Genomic DNA, 7,778 nt, shown 5'->3' with positions numbered 1-7,778 from the left:
CAGCACCAGACATTAGAAGAAAAATCCAAAGGCAGGAGACTTGAGAAGGCATGAATATAACACAATTGTTGCAATTAGCTGGGAAAGTGTATGTGAATAGAGAGACAGTGAAAGAGAAAGAGAGCCAGGAAGGAGGATAGCAGTAGCTATGGGAGCCAAGGAAGAGAAGGAAAAAGACAAGGCTCAAGGAAAAGAAAAAACAGGACTTGAAGGAAAGGAAGGATACTGGCACATTGTTGCGTGTGATGGAGGACAGTGACACAGACCGGGCTCAATGCAGCTAGGCCCCCATGAGCCCATGGTTGATATATAGATAGGGGGCCAAAATATGTCCTTAATGGTGGAGAGTGGTGCAGAACATTCAGTAGTAACAGCGCCAGTCACCCCTCTGAGCAGAGAGCACATCCAAGTGATTAATGCCACTGGAATTTCAGAAAAGTGGGTTTTGCTATGAAAGGACATGTGAAATTGGAGAACATAAGGTGAAACATAAATTCTTGTATATGCCAGAATGTCCTATTCCATTATTAGAAAGAGATTTGTTATCTAAATTGGGAGCTATAATAACGTTTATTCAATGGGGAAATGCATCTCTGCATTTAGACCCAGGAAAGGATCTCATTATGATGGTAACTACTAAAAGAGAAGATGAATGACAATGTTACAATGTGGATAATGTTTATCCAGGCTCCGGAAGAATTAAGAACTATGTTCCCTAGAGTATGGACAGATGAATCACCCCCAGGCTTAGCTAAGAATCATCCACCCACAGTTATAAAATTAAGACAATTTGGTCACATTGGTGTAAAACAATACCTAATGTCCAGGCAAGCCTGAATTGAAATTAAACCCTATATCATGAGATTAAAGGAATTTGGACTTATTAGAGAACCCACAACACCTTGGAACACCACTTTGCTGCCTGTTCAGAAACCCGATGGGGACTATAGGCCAGTGCAAGATCTACGGGCTGTAAATGGCAGAACAGTAACGCTGCACCTAGTGGTCCCTAACCCCTATGCTTTGTTGGGTCTGATACCTCCAGAAACAGCATGGTTTACTTGTTTGGATTTAAAAGATGCCTTCTTTTGCCTTCTCATCACTCGCCTCAGTCAATCCATCTTTGCATTTGAATGGGAAGACCCAAGTGATGGGAAAAAGACTCAGTTTACTTGGACTAGATTGCCACAGGGATTTAAAACTCACCCATGTTTTTTGGGGAAGCCCTAGCCAAGGACTTGCTTGCCTTTCCCATGGAACAATATAGCTGTATCCTATTGTGGTATGTGGCTGACTTACTGTTATGCAGCCCAACACAAGAATGGTGCTGGGAAGGCACCCAAAAGTTGTTGCTGCACTTATAGGAAAACTGGATAAAAGGTATCATATGAAAAAGCCCAGATTTGTGTACAGCATGTTAAATATTTAGGATAACACAGGGCATGCATTTCCTAGAAAATAAAAGGTTATTAGTTCCATCTCTTAGCCCCAAACAAAGAAGCATCTGAGAGTTTCTTGGGGTGGCAGGCTTCTGTAAAAATTTGGATTCTGGGTTTTACAGAAATCTCTAAACTCCTTTATGAAGCCCTAAAGGGACAAGAGGAGAATCATCTGCATTGGACTGTAGAACAGGAGGAAGCTTTAAAAAAAATTAAAATTGACTTAGGCAGCTGCCCCAGCCCTAGGCATACCAGGTGTAAATCGGCCTTTTACTCTATATGTGACTGAAAAAAACCCATGTGGCCCTTGGAATGTTGACCCAAGAAGTAGGCCCATGGAATCAACCGGTGGCATGTTGTCTAAAAATTGAGATTCAGTAACAAAAGGATGGCCTCATTGTTTCTGGACCTTAGCAACTTTAGTTCTGTTGACTAAAAAAAACAGACAAGCTGACTTTAGGTCAGGAACTGACTGTGCAGGTTCCACACCCTGTCCTAGAACTGCTAAACACAAGGGAGCATCATTGGCTCTCAAATAATTGGGTTACTCAGTATCAAGCCCTTCTCTGTGAGAATCCCTGCTTGTGGTTTATTTCTATAAAAACTTTAAATCCTGCTACTTTCTTGCCCACGGGGACAGGCCCTCCCAATCATGACTGCTTGAGTGTCACTGATGAGCTCTTTTCCAGATGCCCTGACCTACAAATGGCACCCTTGTCTGATACTGACCTCGTTCTGTTCACAGATGGGAGCAGCTTCATGGAAGATGGGGTTCATCATGCTGGGTATGCGGTAACCATGAAGGATGAGGTGGTCCTAGCCAGGACCATCGGTGCAATGTGCTAAGCTCTGGGCACTCATACAGGCACATCAGAAAGACAAAGACTTTATTGCACAAGGTAACAATAAAGCTGATGCTGAAAGCCGAGAAAGACAATGGATTCAAAGCCCTGCTCTCACCACTCTGGAGGCTGGTGAGTCAATGCACTGCTGAAGAATGGAAGCACCAACAAGGATGACATGGATTATTGTGCTGTGCCAGATCACCACTGCCTTAAGTTTACTTGTTTTTGAACTGTGGGTGTTTAGGCCTAGTTATGAAAAGTTTGATGAACAATGTGTGACTTCTAAAACAGTAAAATGGGAAATGGAAGGCTATCTGTTTAAAATATTCTTTGATAAAAACATTATGGGGGACCTGGGGTAATTTCTGACTGTGCAGGGCTATTCTAATGAAAAATTATATTGCAAAGAGAAAACACAAGTTTGGATCAATGGCTCCCTTGTTGGATGAGCCACTGGTAATTGTAACAATTGTAAACAAGGTCAATGTAATCCTATATCTATGTATATGCCAGCCCCATGGGATCTTATTTGGCTACAAGGAGTAATATATTTCATTAGGACAAGAAATTTAAAAAGATCTTGAGGAAATTTGAGACACACTTCAGGGTTTAAAAACCTAACTAGATTCACTGGCCAATGTTATTACAGAATAGGCATGCTCTTGATTTGCTCATAGCCCAGAAAGGAGGGACTTGCTTATTTCTTGGTAAAGAGAGTTGTTAATATACTAATAAATCTGGTATAATACAAGAATCACTAGACAAACTGAAAGATCAGATCAAGGCTCTTGATGAGAAATTTGGTATAGGAGAGCTGTCCTATGGGATTAATTTTACTTGGGCAGGATAAAAAAACTTGGATAGGACCACTTCTGAGTCCCCTTCTTGGTATAATATTAATATTAATGTTTGGTCCTTGTGTCATCCAAAGGATTTCAAAATTTATACAGTAGCACAATGCTGCAGCTCAAGACTACCAAATGCTAGTGTTAAGAAATGTAGATAAACTGGATAGAACTTGTAATGTATAGAAGAATTATCCTGAAGTAAACAGAGGGAGGAATGATACGGAAAAGTTTTAGATAACTTAGTAGATTGAATATTAAGGTAATTGTAGAAGCAAAATAAGTAATGTTTTCTTTTAAGATTTGCTTTTCCCATAACTCCTTGTTTAAAGTGAAGATTATCTGACTCTAACCCATAACTTCATTAACCTAACAAAGTTACCATGCCAGGGTGAATTTACAATGTATATGGCCTATCTTGTGTCTGTGACTTGTAAATAGGAACTGGAATTGTATTTATATATCAAAGACCACTAGGGATGAGGTAATGGCTAAAAAGGATACAGAAAGGGAAATGCTGAACAAAAGGAGCAGGGATACTGACTAGACTGATTTCTGGCATTCCCACCCACTCAGGAGAAGAAATTTTATTATGTTATCTGAATTCTGTGTCTCTGTGTATTTCTTTCCAAGATTTCTGGATTTCCAAAACAGTGAAAGGTTAAAGTAAGAAACAAAATTTCCATTCTTACACAAATGACCACAGAGGTATTTGCTCAAACCTCGGTTTCACTAACATTGTTCAGAATGTGAATGCAAAAGAAATATATGTATTTCAAAATTGAAGTTTGCACTTGAGGAATTTCAAACTAATTTTCAATTAGAATTATTAATTTGCAATGCAATGACATGCTAAAAAATATCAAAGATAATCCTGATAGAATTCTAAATATATCTTCCAAGTTATGAATATACTTAATCACAATCATGTTTATATTTGGTAATACTTATCTATGCAAAAATATGTTTTCAAAGATGAAATACATAAAACATCCTTACAAACTAGCATTGGGAGAAGGATATTTATACTTTGAACCTTAAATAAACCAAAAGTTGTCTCTCTATTTCTGTTCTCATAAATATATCTGTATCACAAAAAAGAGTTGTACTCAGTTATTTTTGTTACTGAATTTAATTTTCATAAAAATAGTGGAGGTTTGTTTTCTCCCTAATTTTATGACAATGTAATAGCCTACATATTTGCTCTTAATTCACAGTGACTTTCATATTTATTATCTGATTCTTTACACAAAATTTTTCAGACATGTGATATAGATTCCTAGTTCTTTTTCCAATTTTTATTTTTATTAGTACATGTTTGCAGGACATAATGGTTACATTAATCATGGGGAGTTGGTACATGTACATAATACATCTTAATTGCACATAATGCATCTTAATTCTGTTTTTGTTTTTCTTAATTCTTTTTCATGCCTTTTCCCTCTCTTTTCTAGCTCCCCCCATCTCTTGGTCCCCTTCCCTTTTGTAAAACATCTCTCGCTGTTTCCTATTATCAATCTTCTATTATGCTCTTTAATTTATTTATATTTTAGGCTTTTCATATAAAGTAAATCATAAAATACTTAAGCTTATGTGTCTATTTCACTTAACATTATTCCTGTTTCTGAAAGACTACAGAATGAAAATATAAAGAGAGGAAATATGTAAGTTAGATATTTATAAAATATATTTTTAAATGATTTTAATTATATACTATTTTCCACTTTCTCTGTGAAGAGTATTGAGTAGGCTTATCAATTTTTTTCTTTCTTTCTTTCTTTCTTTCTTTCTTTCTTTCTTTCTTTCTTTTCTTCTTTCTCTCTTTCTTTTCTTGGCTAGGGCAGAAGATCTGCTTCCTCAGAGTTGTTATGAAAATGAAGAAATTGTGGATTTGTGAACTGAGGCATCAGAAATTGATAAGGTATAATATACATCAAGACAAAAGAATTCAGATTGACTGAGGAATATTCTACAGAGAAAGAAAATTGGAAAATAGCTATGCATGTTTTTAAGGACACAGAGTCTTGATGATATTGGGTAGGTAAATAGATGAAATTTGAACACTCCCTGGATCCTCTCTTACAAAGATTTCTGAGCCATACTTGGTTTCTGGACAAAGGATGGGATGGATATATTTGAATAAAGTTGAATATTGGAGCTAAATGAGTTAGACAAAATGAATAAATTAGGTTACCTTGTCAAGAAATGATGGAACAGAACTAGGCACCAATGATTGAGCTGGACAAGTTATCCCAAAGAATGTCTTAGAATACTACTTTAGGGTATTAATAAGCATTTATACACACACACACATATGCACACACACAAAATTTATGTCTCAATTAGTGCTTCCCATATTCATGGAAACCTTTTCTAATGAAATATTTTGTATGTACGTATTTGACAAAACAAACAGAAAATTAGACATCTTATTCTATTTAATGTTGAAAATATAATCCCTGAAGTAGCAATTTGTTTTTTTTTAAAAAAATACTGGTATATTTTAGATATACATAATGATTACATTCATCATAGGGAATTTGTAACTGTACATGATATATCTTGCTTCTTCTTTTTCTCTCATTCCCCTCTTCTCTCTGCAACCCTTCTTCCCCTCCTTATTTATAAAAGTTTGGTTTCCATTTTTCTTCTGTTCTCTTTTATTTCCTTGTCTCTTTCTTCCTTTCCCTCCCCCCTTTCTGTGTTCCCTTTCCAAATGGAATATTTTCTTCCCATTTTCCAAAATCTATTATACATTTTGGTCCTTTTTACACTTTTGGGTACTCATACTAGAGAAACAATGTGGCCTTTAAACATGTATCTCTGATTTATTTCACTTAAGAAAGAGTGTGGGCTCAAGGTACATCCATTTGGCTAGAAGTGTTTCAAGCTTATCCTTCTTTATGGTAGAGCAGTACTCCATTGTATAAAAAAATCACATCTTTATCCATTCATCAGTTGATGGGCATTTGGGCTCTTTCCAAGATTTAGCTACTACAAACTGCTGTGATAAACATGAGTGTGTATATATCACTGTGATATGATGCTTTTAATGCTTTCAAGAAGATACCAAGAAGGAGAATAGCTGGGTCAAATGGAATCTCTAGTTTTAGTTTTTTTGAGGAATCTCCACATTGATTTCCATAGTGATTACATCAGTCTACTCTCCCATCCAAAACAGAAAAATGTTCCTTTTTCCCCACAGCCACACCAGCATTTACTACTGGTTGATTTCTTTTTTAAATTTTTTTAAAAAAATTAATTTTATTGGTACATTTTAGGTATACAATATAATAACATACATCATTGGAAATTTGCAAATTTACATAATCTCTCTTGGTTCTTATTTTTCCCCCATTCCCTTGCCCTCCCTTCAACCCCTCCAGCCCTCCCTATTTACAAAGACTTTGTTTCCATTTTTTCATTTTCTCAAATTAATTCCATTCCCTTCTTTCCTTTCCCCTACTCCTCCCACTTCCCCTTGCCCTTTGCCTCTTTTCTTCCTATTTCACATTATCTATTATACATTTTAGTCCTTATTTACACTTTCAGTTTCTTACACTAGAGAAACTATTTGGTATTTATACACGTGTGTCCTATTTATTTCACTTAAGAGTATCACCTCAATGTGCATCCATTTAGCTAAAAATGTCTACAATTTTTCATTTTTTATAGCTGAGTAGTACTCCATTTTATTAAAAAACATTTTCTTTGTCCAGTCTCCAGTTGATGGCAAACGGGCTGCTTCCAAGTTTCAACTATTACAAATTGTGCTGCTATGAACATGGGTGCACGTATATCACTGTGGTATGATTTTTTTAATTCTTTGGGGAAGATAGTCAGCAGGGGAATAGCTGGGTCAAATGGGACTTCCAGTCCTAGTTCTTTGAGGTATCTCCATAGTGATTTCCACAGTGGTTGCACCAGTCTACATTCCCACCAGCAGTGGAGCAGTTTTCCTCTAATATTATTTTTTTTATGGTAACTAAATAGAATAATCCTCTTGGGGAAAGTAGATCTGAGTCTAGTTGAAAGAACCTGTTCATGACTTCTCTGCCATTTCTGCCACCAGCCCAAGCTGCTTCTACTCCATGACTTCCTACCTCTTCAGGTGGAGTCACTACATAGTGGAGATTAAATATCAGAAGAACGACTTTTTCCTTCAATCTGGGCAGCAAGCCTTTGACCAGGTTGGTAATGTCTGGCTGGATATGAAAACTATTACAGTGTGCTGTCTCCAGGGTACAAGCTGTGGCCTCTGGGTTGACATCAGTGCATATGTAGAACACCTGAAGACCTATCAAAGAAGGTAGAAAGGCAGACACCATGCAAGACCCTGACCATACTTCAAGGCATATTTCCACTTCCGCCAGCTCAGGCACTGCTGGCTCCAGTGTGTCCAGCAGTAGGAACTTGTCCTCCGTGGGCTCGTACACATTGCTGAACTCGCTACTACACACATGCCCATGTAGCGGCAAAGGAAAGCTATGGACCACCATCTTCCTCTTCACTGTCCTCTATAGTACACTTTTTCGTTTTTATATATACATTTTTTTATTAAATTCTTTTATTGGTACATTGTAGGTATACAACACAATTACATTTCTCATTGGGAATTGTACCTTTACGTAATGCATCTTGGTTCTTAT

The 7,778-nt window shown here is 36.9% G+C and overlaps 1 pseudogene; it reads right to left on the bottom strand.

Annotated features, from left to right (window-relative positions):
• Positions 1-2,381: 2,381 nt before the first annotated feature.
• Positions 2,382-7,637, bottom strand: LOC147824548 (methyltransferase HEMK2 pseudogene; annotated as a pseudogene).
• Between the last annotated feature and the right edge of the window lie 141 nt (positions 7,638-7,778).

This window comes from Heterocephalus glaber, unplaced genomic scaffold (assembly GCF_053883595.1).
Source record: "Heterocephalus glaber isolate CG9 unplaced genomic scaffold, H.glaber_assembly_v1.0 deba00001538, whole genome shotgun sequence".
Classification (NCBI taxonomy): domain Eukaryota; kingdom Metazoa; phylum Chordata; class Mammalia; order Rodentia; family Bathyergidae; genus Heterocephalus; species Heterocephalus glaber.
Note: the sequence above shows the minus strand (reverse complement) of the source record. Positions and strands in the feature narration are given on the sequence as shown.